This window comes from Mustela nivalis (genome assembly GCF_964662115.1).
Source record: "Mustela nivalis genome assembly, chromosome: 13".
In the NCBI taxonomy this organism is placed as follows: Eukaryota; Metazoa; Chordata; class Mammalia; order Carnivora; family Mustelidae; genus Mustela; species Mustela nivalis.
In genome coordinates, this window is record NC_139032.1 from 92,738,173 (window position 1) to 92,751,400 (window position 13,228).

At 65.5% G+C, this 13,228-nt stretch overlaps 1 protein-coding gene across 4 annotated transcripts in view; it reads right to left on the bottom strand.

The window, feature by feature from the left end:
- EXD3 (exonuclease 3'-5' domain containing 3) overlaps positions 1-13,228 on the bottom strand; it is a 78,421-nt gene that overhangs the window by 7,773 nt on the left and 57,420 nt on the right. The window lies entirely within an intron of this gene.

Consider the following 13,228-nt stretch of genomic DNA (forward strand, 5'->3'; position numbering starts at 1 on the left):
CCTTCCTCCTGCCTCTCTGGGGGGCCTGCCCTCCCCCTGGCCGACTCTGCCAACCAGAGCTGGGCCGGCCTGTGGCCCAGGGAGTCTGTGGGGGGCACGGTGCGGGGGGGCACCTGGCTTCCTGGTCATGGATCCAGGGGCCTTCCTAGGGTGGGGGGCCTGCCTGGGGAAGGAGTGGGAACTAGGGGGCAGCAGAGCCTCCACTGCTGCCCTGGGCTGCCCACCACAGAGGCCCCCCCTCTCCCTGCGCAGGCCTCCCGGGGGGTTGGAGCTGGCAGGTTTGAGAGGGACAGAGCAGCGGCAAGAGGGTGGGAGGTGGGGGGTGGGGGGGTGAGGGGGTGGGACCCTCCCCGGGACCTGGCCTGGTGTGCACACCTGGGCGGGGCAGCCAGCTCCAGTGCTGAGTCACTGCACCCAGACAAACGGCCGGTGCCATCCCCAGGACCTGGCCCCACCCTCGGGAACCACCGGGGCCGGTTTTCCCACGGCCGCTGCCCACTGTCGGGGCCCTTGCTGTCACCCCATAGGGCCCTGGGAGGCCCTGCCCTCCCCCCACCTCCACCTGGAAAAGCCGGTTCTGCACGCTCACCCCTCTGCGACGTGTTCCCCATCTGCAGGAAGGACCAACACCGAGGGCCTCTCCTACCCACCGCGGGGCCTGGCAACCCTCGCCGGTCCGCCTGCTGGCCCACCCTGCCCTTTGGGGCTCACGGCCTAGCGCGTGTCTGGTCATGGGCTTGGTGCCAGTCCAGCAGAGGCCCCTCCCCAAAACCACAGAGGCAGAGCCCTTGCCCTTTCATTCCGCAGAAAGGGGGCTTCTTGAAGGGCTGAGTAACTTGCTCCCAGTCACAGGGCCCTGGGCTCAGGAGGGCCCCACACCAAGGTCCTCACACGGACCCCAGGAGAGTGGGGTGCGATGACTTTAGCCACGCCCACTCCTCCTTGGGGGACATACAAACCCGAGCTTTGGAATGCCCGTGAGTCTAGGCAGACAGCAGTGGGGGTCCTGGGGGAGGCCCTGGACAGGGGCTGGGTGGTGCCTGTGAGTGAGGCCAGGTCCCACGCATCCCATTCAGTCCGGGAGCTTGAGGGCAGGGTTGGCCTCCACCCCAGGAGCCCGGCCGGTGAGAGGGGCCGGAGTGGCCGGGAAGGCTTCTTGCTTCCCTGTCCCGGGGGTCCACCTGCCTGCCTGCTTCCCACAGCGCCTACCGCTGCCGGGAACCTACGCCAGCTCGGGGAACTCCTTCTGTCCCGGGAGCCGCCTCAGGTAGGGACACAAAACCGCAGGTGGGACGTTGTCTCCTGGGGGCTGGGAGGCCAGCGGGGACTGGTCCTGGGGACTGGCGGGGCCCACGGGCATGGAGTTGGACAGGCCCGCCCTCTCTAGCCCCCTGCTCCCCGCTAGGGCCTGGGTGTTGGGGGGGAGGCCTGCTCTGGTCACTCCTCCAGGAGGCTTGCTCTCCGGGCTCTCGGGCATGTGAGGAAAGGCTATAGCAGGCACCTGGGTTAGCTGTCCACTCCTCTGAGGCCATGACTTGGCAGGGGGCAGCGGGGGACTTTGAGGGGTCCATTCCCAGGTGTGGGAAGCCATGCCCGAGAGCGGGTCTGCTCTCAGCTCCAAGCCCAGGAATCACAGCCATACCCACCCGTGGGAGTGGTCGTGGCCGACAGAAGCAGAGCTGAGCAACAGGCAAGCTCACAGCGCCCACCCCGAGCTCCATGTCCCTGGAAATGTCTGTGTTCCCACCCCTCCCAGATGCCCACTTGCTCTGGGCACCCACCTCCTCTGAATACCCACCCGCCCCAGGCGCACAGGCTGCACACACGTGGCCCTAATGTGTGGGCCTGCGGGGGTCTGGTGTGCACAACCAGAGGACAGCTGGTCCAGAGGGGCACAGTGGAGAGGAGCCGGGAGGCAGCACTGCCCAGAGCCTGCCAGCCCCTCTCAGGGCTGCGCTCTGCTGGGTGCCCGGAGGGAGGGAGGAGGGTGGGCAGGAGCCACACCTGGGGCTCCTCAGGGCAGGGCGCATGAGAGCAAGCCCGCGTTCCCCAGGGTGCGGGGCAGCAGGAAGGCACCTGCCCCGGCCAGGAGCCCAGCGGAAGGGCCCACTCTTAAGGAGGCTGTGGGGGAAGCTCCGGCCTCAGCCAGCAGCCAGGCCTGTGACCTGAGCTCCCCACTGGAGGCTGACCACCTGTCCCTGCCCAGGGGGCACCTGGCGCATCTGCGAACTGGGCCTGGGGCCACACTGTATCCCGCCGTCACCGGTCGCCACTCTTCCGAGCAAGGGTTGGGTTTTAGCAACCTTACTCCTGCCTCATGGCAAGTGCTGCCCAGGCTCGGGCTCCAGCTCCAGACGGTCCCACCGGCGCCTGCGGCTCCCACCCCTGCCCGGTGAGGGATGGAAGGACCAGTCCCATCTACGCAGACCTGGGAAGGCCATGTTCTGGGGTTTTCTGACCCCACAGGCAGGGCCAAAGGGGGCTTCGGCTCAGAGGCTGTGATATGTTTTAGAGTCATCAGTCATTTCTTGGTCCTTTAGAGCAAATTAGGAAAATGGCAAAACATAAAAGAGCAGAAGAAAATCAACGTCCCCTCAACCCACCACCTAGAAAAGCCAGCCTGTCACCGAGAAGGGCTCCCGTTCCCGCCTTCCCAGAGCGCATCTACGGCGGCCAGCATCTCAGATGCTCACGTTGGGGGTGGGGGCCCTGGAAGAGCTCAGCCACAGGACACCAGTGTCCCTGTTCCCACGGTGGTTTCTGCCCATTTGGCCCCTGCCAGGTGCCGCCTCCTTTCACTGTCCACACTTGCTGCCTTGAGATGGGCAGGTCCTGAGGCCTTCCCAGGCTGGCTTGTCTGCCCTGACCCTCTCATCCACCCAGAGCCACCCCAACAAATGGTGCCGGTGCATGGCCAAGGGCCGGGATGAAAGACCCCCGGCCTGGGGTGTTGGCCTGACACCTCTCCGGACGGGGCGGGGGCTCTGAGGCCTGGGTCCACTGCACACCCCGCTCTCCCACACTGTCCCGGCAACACCCGGGGAGGCCGTCCACACCAGCTCCCCGCTCCAAGTACAAGACGGCTGCTGGGGCTGCGACCCTCCTCCAAGATGAGCGCCTCAGCCAGCTCTGCTGTGAAGACCCTGCGGCCCCTGGCCTGGGATGTTGCTGGATTTCCACTGGAGACAGGCCAAGGGGCCGGGGATCTGCAGAGTCGTGGGCGGCCCACAGCTGAGGAGCACGGGACATCCGTGGGGGGTCATTGCTGTCCCACTGGCCGGGGGCACGTGCTGGGGGCAGAAGGGCCAGGCCCCAGGAGCCGGGGGGGAGTGCGTGGCTGCAAATGCTGCACTGGTCTTCTTGGGGCCATTTGGAGGTTTTTGTTTTTTTAGAGATTTTATTTATTTGAAAGAGAGAGACACAGTGAGAGAGGGAACACAAGCAGGGGCAGCGGGAGACAGAAGCAGGCTCACAGAGCCCAGAGCCCGACGCAGGGCTCCACCCCGGTGCCCCGGGATCTCGACAGGAGCTGAAAGCAGGAGCCCCCAGGCACTCCTTATCGTTGGGTTTTAAAACCTTCTCCAGGGGCGCCTGGGGGGCTCCCGTCGGGATGCCGGGTCCTGGGATGGAGCCCACGCTCAGCAGGGAGCCTGCTTCTCCCTTTCCTGCCCCCTACCCGCCCCAGCTCGGTGGGCGCGCTCTCTCAAATAAACAAAATTGTAAAAACGACAATAACAGCTCTTCGCTGTGCCACAGACTCGTAGCCCTCCGGTGGCTGCCACCTCTGATGTCCGTGACGTGGGGCGGCAGCCTTCCCGGGGGCCTTGCTCCAGCTCCTGCCCCGTGCCCAGGTCCAGGAAGGTCCATTCTCCTGGGCCCAGCTCTTCCCCTCTGTGGGGCCAGGGGCTACAGGGGCTAAGTGTGTGGCATGATCGAGTCCCTGGGAGGGTCCGCCCTGGGCCTGTGGGGTGGGCCGGAGGCCTGCAGCTGTTGCTCCCGTGAGCACCCGGCCTCAGAGCGACTGAGCGTGTGTCTGCATGTGAGCCGTGGCCAGAGGCGTGAGTGGGAGTGCGTGCGACTGGGCGTTCTGCGGTGTGGACACAGGACTGGTGTGACGGTGTCTCAGGGTGAGTGGAGGGACCTCCCGCGCTTCCCCAGCCCCGGGAGTGTGTCTGTGTATGAGCAGCCAGCAGGCTGTGTGCCCGTGCTGGGAAGCACACGAGCTCCTTCCAGGGGCTGCTATGGGAGTGAGAGGACCTCCCGAGCCGGTGGGGAGAGGACAAGACTATTTCGGAGGGCACAGGCTCAGGCGGAAGCAGCCTTACCAGGCTGGCAGTCCGGGTCTGGGACCTTGGCGTAGAGGGAGGTGTCGCCTGGCCGCTGGAGCCAGACCCCCCCCCACCACAGCCTAGCGCTGTGGTCAGGCCTGCAGGGTGGACGAGGGGTTGCCGGAGACCAGCTGCAAGGGCCCTGCAGCCGTGGCTCCTAAGAGGTCCCGGACATCCCTGAGCCTGCAGGTCACTCTGACGGCGAGGGAAGAGGAAAGGGCAGTGAGTGGAATGGGAAGAAAGCCCCGGGCAGGACAGACACAGTATCCAGGATACAGCATGCATGACAAGCAGGGCGTGCCCGGGAAGCACTGCCTGCCCAGGTCACTCCGGCCAGGGACACATGGGAGGCCCACAGCCCTTCCCCCAGGCCCCTCAGAGGCTCGCAGGCCCGAGCCCGGAAGGCGGCCAGAGCAGGACGAGCCGGTGGGCTTCCAGCAGGGCGTCCCTTCCCCACCCCGGGCACCGCAGCTCCTGGGAGCGTCTCCTCCCCTGTGCCAGCCACAGCCCAGGGCCCGCTCAGGACCTGGACGTGCAGACTCCGCTGTGTGGGGGCAGTGGGGTCGACAACCCAGGCCAGGGTGTTAACAGCTGGGTGGGGGACAGCCCCTGCTCCAGCTCCCTCGGGTGGGCAAGCTAAGTGGTGTGAGCCTCGGGGCCGAGACAGGTGGCCACGTCCTGCTGCCGGCTTCCTCCAGCCCGACACGGGAAGGTCACAGCAGCCCCTCCCCACCCCCAAGGGGCCAGGGATAACTTGGGCCCTAAATGTGAATTTCAGACACCGCGTGGGACACATTTCTGTGTGAGGAGCCATCGCTGTCTCCTGAAGTCACATTTTGCGCATTTGTGAGGACGCGTGCCCCGCCTTTCCCGGCTGTAGGGAGAGGAACAGAAGCCCCACCTCCTACTCCCGTGTCAGGGAGACCCCAGTGAGCCGTCAGTGCTCTCTGTCCCCAGGCACAAGGCAGGCACAGCCAGGGCCCCCTAGGTCCCTCTGTGAGGTGTGGGGGGCTGTCACCACCCGCCCTGGGTTAGATCACATAGAACCTCGGCCAGAGGATGTCCTCCAGCCTCAGGCCCTGGGGGTTGGGGGGCTGTCGTCTGCCCCCCCTTGGGCCACCTCAGCTGCCCCGGGGTGGCACCCCCTCCAGGAACCCCACTCGGCGCCCGGCCCATCCCGGGGCTCCCGGGCACCCCAGCCTCGGCGGGCGCAGCGCAGCCGTTCCCAGACGGGGGAGGGGCAGCGGGCCGTGAGAACCAGCCGGCGGCTGGGCCGCGTGGGAAAGCGGGAGGAGGGGCGGGCGGGGAGGGCGGGGCGCGCCTGGGAACGGCCCCCGCCCCCGGCCGGCCTTTGAAAGGGCCACTCAGGACACCGGCCCAGATTCAAAAGCAAACGGTTGCGCCTGCCTTCCCGCGCCAGGACCCAGGGTGAGGGGGGCTGGGGGACCCCTCCTGCCTGGGGCAGCGGGGGGCAACGGGGGACAGGCTAAGAAAGTTAGGGAGCAGTCCTGCTTGTCCTGCTACCTTAGACAAGTGGAGCCAGGCCCTCAGACAGCAGGCAGTGGTCTGGAACCCCAAGCCCTGTACCCCGGGGTCTAAACCTGCCTGAGCGTCACAGTAGCCCTGCCCCACTGTGATCCCAGCCAAGGGAGAGAGCAGCCCCAAAGTACTCCTCCAAAGGAAGTGCTATGTTCCAGGACACGGCTGGGAGCCTGGAGGCCTTCCTGGAGGAAGTGACAGCCAACCTGGGGCTTGGCAGACCAGGTGGAGAGAGTGGGAGCTCAGGTGCCAAGCAGCTACAGTATGATGAGCCCAGCATGGTGGGGAGCCAGCATGACCCGGGGCTGATCTCAGGGCAGGGGCCCCCTGGCCCTTCTCCTTCCTGCCTCCGCCCGGGGCCACTGAGTCAGGCCAGGAAAGATGGCCCCTTCCACCACCACCTGTGCCTTGAAATGGGTTTTCCAATTTGGGGGAGGAAGAAGCTGTCCTTGCCAGAGCCTGCCTCCCCCATGCTCTGCGAGACCCTTCCCCACCCACTCCCCCCGTCCAGGGAGGGGTGCAGGGCTTGGCGGGGTAGGCCTGTCTCCCTTGTAGGGTTATCCTGAGGCCCCTCCTGTCTCTGGCTGGCCCCGTCTCATGCTCTCTGATGCCCATCTCCCCTCAGACACCTCTGGGGTCTGTGTTTGTTATGAATGTGCCCCATGCACAGAGGCCCCACCTCAGCAGGTAGGTAGTGAACGGGCTACCCGGCGGTGAGGGGGAGGGGAACAGAGCCCACTCCCCAGCCCCGGCAGGGGATATGCCGCACAGCCCCGGCCGGCCATCCGCTGGTCCCGGCCTCATCAGGACACGGAAGGAGCAGTCACTGCCTGGCGGACACCGCCCCCCCAGACCCAATCCACGGCCGCCCACGGCCTCCTCTATCTGCAGCCCTGAGGCCAGCCAGGTCTGTCTTGCCATACCCTGGGTTGAGTGGACAGTGGGTCTGTGGAAACCAGACCACTCCTGTCCTCATCCACGCCCCACGCGGCCCACCAAGGCACTGGCTGCCCCTGGTTCCGGGGCCCCATTTCTGCTTGGGGCTGGCAATTGCTCAAAATGAAGACGAGCGCCCACCTCCCCCCATCAGATGCCAGCCGGGGCCCATGGCTTGGGTCATTCCCCTGCAAGGGCCCGTGGGTGCCCAAGAAGGCAGCCGTGGGCCATGTGGGAACACAGGCGGGCTGTGGCCAAGAAAACTATTTATGGACGCTGACATTTGAATGTCATGATTTAGCCTCAGGCTGCGGTGTGCTGACATCAGGGCATGTGTCTCAACCTGCCACTAACCCCCACCCTGGCTGGGGGGGGGGCGTGTTGCTCTCTCCCTAAGCCTCGAGGTCCCCCAGATTGTGCGGGGGGACCTTCCTCCTGCCAACCGGGAGGCCTCGCTGCATGCAGGGCTCCTCGCCCCATGGAAGGCACCAGGGGGTCCGGCTTCCCCTGTCTCTTCAGAGGCTGGTGAATGGCCGGGTTGGGGCTGGCTTTGCCCCTGGCTGCCTCAGGGTTCTGGATAGCACCGGGGCTCGGGCAGTAGGACCGTGACAGCAGCCCTCGGAGGCACAGATAGGGGAAGGGCCTCGGTCCCCAGAGACACGGCCGCACCTCCAGACTTTATGTTTTGGGCGCCAGGCCTTGTCTTCCTGTTGGAGGAGTCTGGGACAGTCACTCAACAGGGTGACACTGAGGGTGCCCACAGGGCCCTCTCGGCCTTGCCCGGCCTCTTCCCCCTCTGACCTCAGCTGACCAGCCCAGATCACACCCTGGCCCCACATGGCCAGGCCTGCACCGTTCTGCCCGAGGCAGTCAGCGCATGCTTGGGGAGCCTTCCTGCTGTCCTTCGCCCACACCTCCAGTGGCCTGACGGGGGCCATGGTTGTGACTGTCCGGGCCACCCACCCCCCACCCGCCCCGAATGTTCGCGTACCTGGGCTCCTGCCCCTCCCACCCGCCGCGCAGCTGGGAGCACTGTTGGCGTGGGGGCTTGTCCCACCCGCGGTGCATCGCGCCCTCTGAACTCCAACTTGAAGCCTGTCAACCCCTTCTGAAAGTGGACAGGACATGTGTCAACACTCAGCGGTGCAGCCGGAGAAGCCCTGTCCAGAGGGGACCCCACACTGCCGGGGGGAAGGGCCGTCAGGACCACAGAATCACTGTCCGCTGGGTCCTGGGGCGCCGGCCACACGGGCAGACGGAGAAGGAGGAAGGAGCGAGGTGCTGGCCGGGCACCTGGCCGAGGCCGGGCTGCGGACTCTCATTCCAGCCTCCCCAGGTGCCCGCCCCGAGCAGCTGCAGCGGGTCTCAAGGCCACAGGCGTGGAACCAGCCCTGAGACCTCCTCCCAGCCCAGGCCACTCCAAGGGACAACATGGCCCAGCGAGGGGCGGGCAGGGGCAGAGGGCCTGGTGAGGACACACGACCAGGCGCCCCTTGTGGGTGAGGGTGCCGCATGAAGCTGGCAGCCAGATGGACTGGGAGCTTCAGTGTCAGCGGTGCAGGTGTGGCTGTCAGGCAGGCCCAGGATCTTTTGGAAGTGGCCGGGGTCAGACCAAGGGCAGTAATGGGGTCCAAGTTCTTAATGCCCCAGGGCCATCTGGTGGGAACAGAGGCTGGGGCTCTGGCTGAGACCCATGGCTTCTCTGGAGGGGAGGGAGGCCAGAGGGGTGGCCCCACCAGCTGTGGGGAGAGCCGGGAGCCAGCCTCCCCTGGGAACCGCGCTGGGCTTGCTGACCATCATCCTGGCTAACTCCTGAGTCTGGGGCACGCTGGCCTCAGTCCCTGCCAAAACCCGCCGGTGGGTCCCACTGTCCTTGATGTCTCGCGGCAGCGCGGCAGCCGGATGCCAGCTGGTCCCACCCGTCCTCCTGCCGAGTCCCCGCGGCCATTCCTCCTGCAGCCTCAGAGCCAGCGGGCCGGGGTCTCTCCCCGCAGAAAGTGGTGGCCACCCCTCCCCAGCCTTTGTGCCTGTGTGACCCTGAGGGCACCGAGTGTGGGAACGGGGCTGGGGGCCACAGAGCACAAAGGCTGGGGAGGGGCGGGGTCAGTGGCTGTGGCCCCTCTTCCTGTCGGTCCCTGGTCTGGAGTTGGTCATCAGGACAGAGGGAGGGTCTGCAGGCCCAGGGACAGGCCCAGGCACAGGTGCTGCGGCTGGCCCTGGGTTCCAGGCGTGGGTGCTGGGGGGTGGCCGCCCTGGAGTCCTGCTCACCCCTCCAGGCCCTGGGAGCCCTCTGCTTGCATCCCTCCCCTGTCATGGGTCAGTCTGGGCTGCTGTCCACCTCTGTCCCAGGGTCCCTGACCAGCCCTCTTGCCTCCTGGGTGCCTGTGAGGCTGCAGCCCAAGGCCCGGCCTCCCCCAACTGTGGGCTCCTCTCTGGCCCATCTCCCTCCTGGGGATCCGGTAGCCAGCACCACCCAAGAGCTCCCTAAGGCAGGGTCACCGTCCGCAGAGGCCTCCCCTCCCGGGTGCCCACTTCCGGAGGCCAACGTCACTGACTCTCAGGACCCTCCCCCACTTCCACACGGGGCCATGGCCTGCTCCCCACCACAGTGGAGGGGGACCAGAGGGACAGTAAAAATAGACATTATGCCATGTCAGGGGTTCGTACTTAGGCTTTTTTTTTTTTTAACTCATATTTCTTTGATAAAATATTTTCCCATGGTGGACAGCACTGGGAATGTCCTTTTGGCGGATGTTCCTGATGGACAATCCCAGGCCCAGGTCGCCAGCTTCAGGGGTCACTATCCTGCCCCCTGTGAGACCCCTCAAATCCCTGGTGTGGGCAGGTGGGCCATCTCCCTGTCCACTTTGGGCCTCCGCCACCTGGCTCTGGCCCTGGCACGCTGTCCTCACGGGCAGACGCCCCAGAAGGCAGACCGTGGGGCCCGGAGCACATGCCACGTGGCATGTCCATGCAGCCTGGGGTCAGGGGTGCGAGGGTGAGGCGTGGCCACAGACCCCTGGCCAGGCAGCTGGCCAACCCTGGCCTGGGCCTTCTCCCTCCGCACATCTATCCCGTCCCCCTGCACAGCCCACAGAGCGGCCAGGCGCGCTCTGGGAATGCTGTGTGTGCCGCGGGCTTTCCCTCTGGGAATGGCACTAAAATAGCATGAAGAAGGGAAGGAAAATGGAAAGTCAGCCTGGCAGTGGGAGGTCTCCGGGGAGGCCGCCCGCTCCAGCCGGGGCCAGGGGCGGCGGAGGCCGTGAGCCACCCGCTGGGGCTTAGGTCCGCCAGAGCATGGGACAGGGCCCTGAAGGCCAAGCACAGAGGCCCTCCCGGGGTCAGTCCTGAGTGCGGTGCTCTCTGCTGGTCAGTGGACAGCACCTTCAGATGCTTCAATGGGCTTGCAAGCCAATAGCCCCACGGAGCCCCGTGGGACACCGCAGGATGACACGGAGCCCCCACGACACCCCGTGGAATGACACAGAGCCCTGTGGAGCCCCGCAGAATGACACGGAATGAAACGGAGCCCCACAGAAACATACAGAACCCCATGGAATGACACGGAGCTTCACAGAACCACATGGAGCCCCATGGAGCCCCACAGAACCCCACAGAAGGACACGGAGCCCCACAGAACCACATGGAGCCCACGGAGCCAAGCTCGTCACTGTGTTGAGCCTCAGGCTATCCCCATGGAGTGTCCGTGGGGCACCTCTTTTGTGCCTCTTGGGGTTCGCTACTGGTCTACCCTGCCCGGCCCTGAGAATGGCATCCCTCCGCCCCAACACGGGGCTGGGAGTGGGGGAGGCTGGCCGTTCCTGGTTGTTGCTCAGGGCGAGTTCCTTGGGTTTAGCTGGGAATGCCATGGTGGAGGGGTTCTGGGAGCACGTCGGAGGGAAAGTGGCCGGAGCCTGCCTGGACCTGGGGCTCACACAGCCCTGGCCCGCACACCTGGGTGTCTGGCCTGAGAACAGGCTCTAATTCTACCAGCTCACCGACCCTGAGTGAGCTCAGCCCTTTCCCAGTCGCCTCCCTGGTGACTACGGCTGGGTCCAAATTTAGAAACTCTGGCTTCTCAGAGACCCCTTCTCGGCCCACCAGGCCCAGTAATGCTGGCGTTTCGGGTCCTTATGCACACTCATGGGCCCAGGGAGGGTCCTGCCCTGGGGCCCAGCCAGAGCACTTTCTTGTAGAACTGAGCTCTGATGGAGGCCATGGGCCACCCCAGGACCAGAAGGTTCCCAGGGCCCTTTCTTTTTCTTTCTTTCTTTTTTTTTTTTTTTTTAAAAGATTTTATTTATTTATTTGACAGAGAGAGAGATCACAAGCAGACAAAGAGGCAGGCGGGGGGGGGGGGAGCAGGCTCCCTGCTGAGCAGAGCCCGACATGGGGCTCGATCCCAGGACCCTGAGATCATGACCTGAGCCGAAGGCAGACACTTAACTACTGAGCCATCCAGGCATTCCCGGGCCTTTTCTTGACAGAGGTCAGCAGGTGCCAACACACAGCCTCCTACCTGTGCCCCTGCTGGCTGCCCACGCGGTGGCCAGCCCCTGCCTGTGGCCACACATACAGGTCTCTGCCTGGGACCCCACCGCACTCCTCCAGCCCCATGTGCCTTTTGGTACTAGGGAGGCTGCCTTCTGCATCTGGGCCAGCGCAGCTGCATGGTCGCAGGTTGTGGACGCTGTCTCCATCCTAACTGGCTGGCCTCGTGGGGACACTGCTGGGCAGAGCCCCCAGAGGAGCAGGGAGCTGGGGGCTGAGGCTTCCCCTTCTCCATGCCCTTCCCCAGCCCGGTGCATCTGCCTCCAGACCAGACCCCAAGGAGCCCAGACACACTGGTTAGGCGCCCAGCACAGCCTCACGCCGCATCCTGAATCTGGTCCCGCTCCTCTGCTCTGGCGCCAGCGGGTGCTCTGGACCCAGCGGGTGCTCCCACCCGATCGTCAGGGCCCCCGAATGTGTCCCACCCGCTACAGCCAGAACAGACCCCAGCACCTCCGTACGCCCCACCCCCCACAGGTTCTCTCTGTCCTGGGGTGGCTGAGTGCTCCCTCTCTGGCCTGGGCGCTGGCTGGTCCCCTATCACGGTGGTGCGGCTCTGTACCCTGGCCTTTAAGCGGACAGCAGGCAGCCCCCCAGACTTTCTCAAGCAGCCTGCAGCCTGCCCCTCCTGGCTGGCGGGGCAGGGGGGACCTCAGCCTGCGGGCTGCCGACTCTGGGGCCAGGAGGCACAGCACGCACAGGACAGACGGGGCCACGAGGCCGGGGACGCTCTTCCCTGTGCAGGAGGGTGGTGGCCTGATGCCCTCACAGGCCCGAAGGAGGTCAGGCTGCTCCCCAGCATGAGGCTTCCCGGGGCGCCAGTGGGGGTTTCCTCCCAACTACCCAACTTCCTGTTTTCTCAAGAAAACTTAGCAGCAGAGGCTCTGAAAAGCTCATTAAAATGCCTCCCAGGCGTCCCGGACGTCCTGGGGTCTTTACAACACTTGTCGGCTTGAGCACAGACAAAGAGAGGCAGCAGACAAGGTTCCTGTCCTCCTAGAGCTCACTGAAGGAAAAGGCCCCACGGCGCACTTCCCGCCACTGGGTCGGTCAGCCGTCCGCTGTCCGTGCGGGCGGGCTGGGGGCCAGGGGATCTGCACAGACTGCTCCTGAGGCCTGGCTCCGGGGCCCTCTCCCCTCCCTCCCACTCCGCTGCATGCCTGTCCTGGGGCGCACACAGACACCGCAGGGGCTGCAAATCTCCTGACTCAGCCCCATGGGTTCAGGTGCCACGGGCCCCGCTGGAGGTCGTGCCTCTCCTGCACCATGGATGGGAGGCCCGGCATCCGCCGAGCCACCTGGCTTGGGGAGGATGGCGTTCTGTCATGGCTCCTGCCCCCCAAATATCCTGGGACTAGCCAGCACTGCACTGGGAGCCACAGGAGCGTGCTAGGACTGACCCCAAGGCCCTCTGTCCGCTGTAGCCGACGGAGGCCCCAGCCTGCATCACCTCCCACTCCGCCGGAGGGCATAGGGGGGGCTACCAGAGGGCAGAGCTCCCAGGCGCCCCCTCCCTGGCCCAATCAGCAGATGGTACCCAGGCCCCAGACCCCAAACTTAACCCTAGACATGGCTGCCCTGACCTGGCGATTTCTTCACCCAGAACTTTCCAGATGTTGAGACAGACCCAGTGGCCATCTGTGGCCGTGGACATTGCCCTCTGAACATGGGAACCCCGCCCCCAACCAGATGCAACGTCCATGGGCTCCTTTTCCTTCACCCAGAAGCCTGGTGAGAGGCCGGCCCTGGACACGGGAGGAAAAGCCTGGATGGAACAGGCGCTCCACGTGAGCTGTGCCCTTGGCAGTGCCAGCCCCAGAGCTCTGCCACCTCCTGGCCTCAGTGGGGGCGGGAGGAAGAGGAAGAAACGTGGG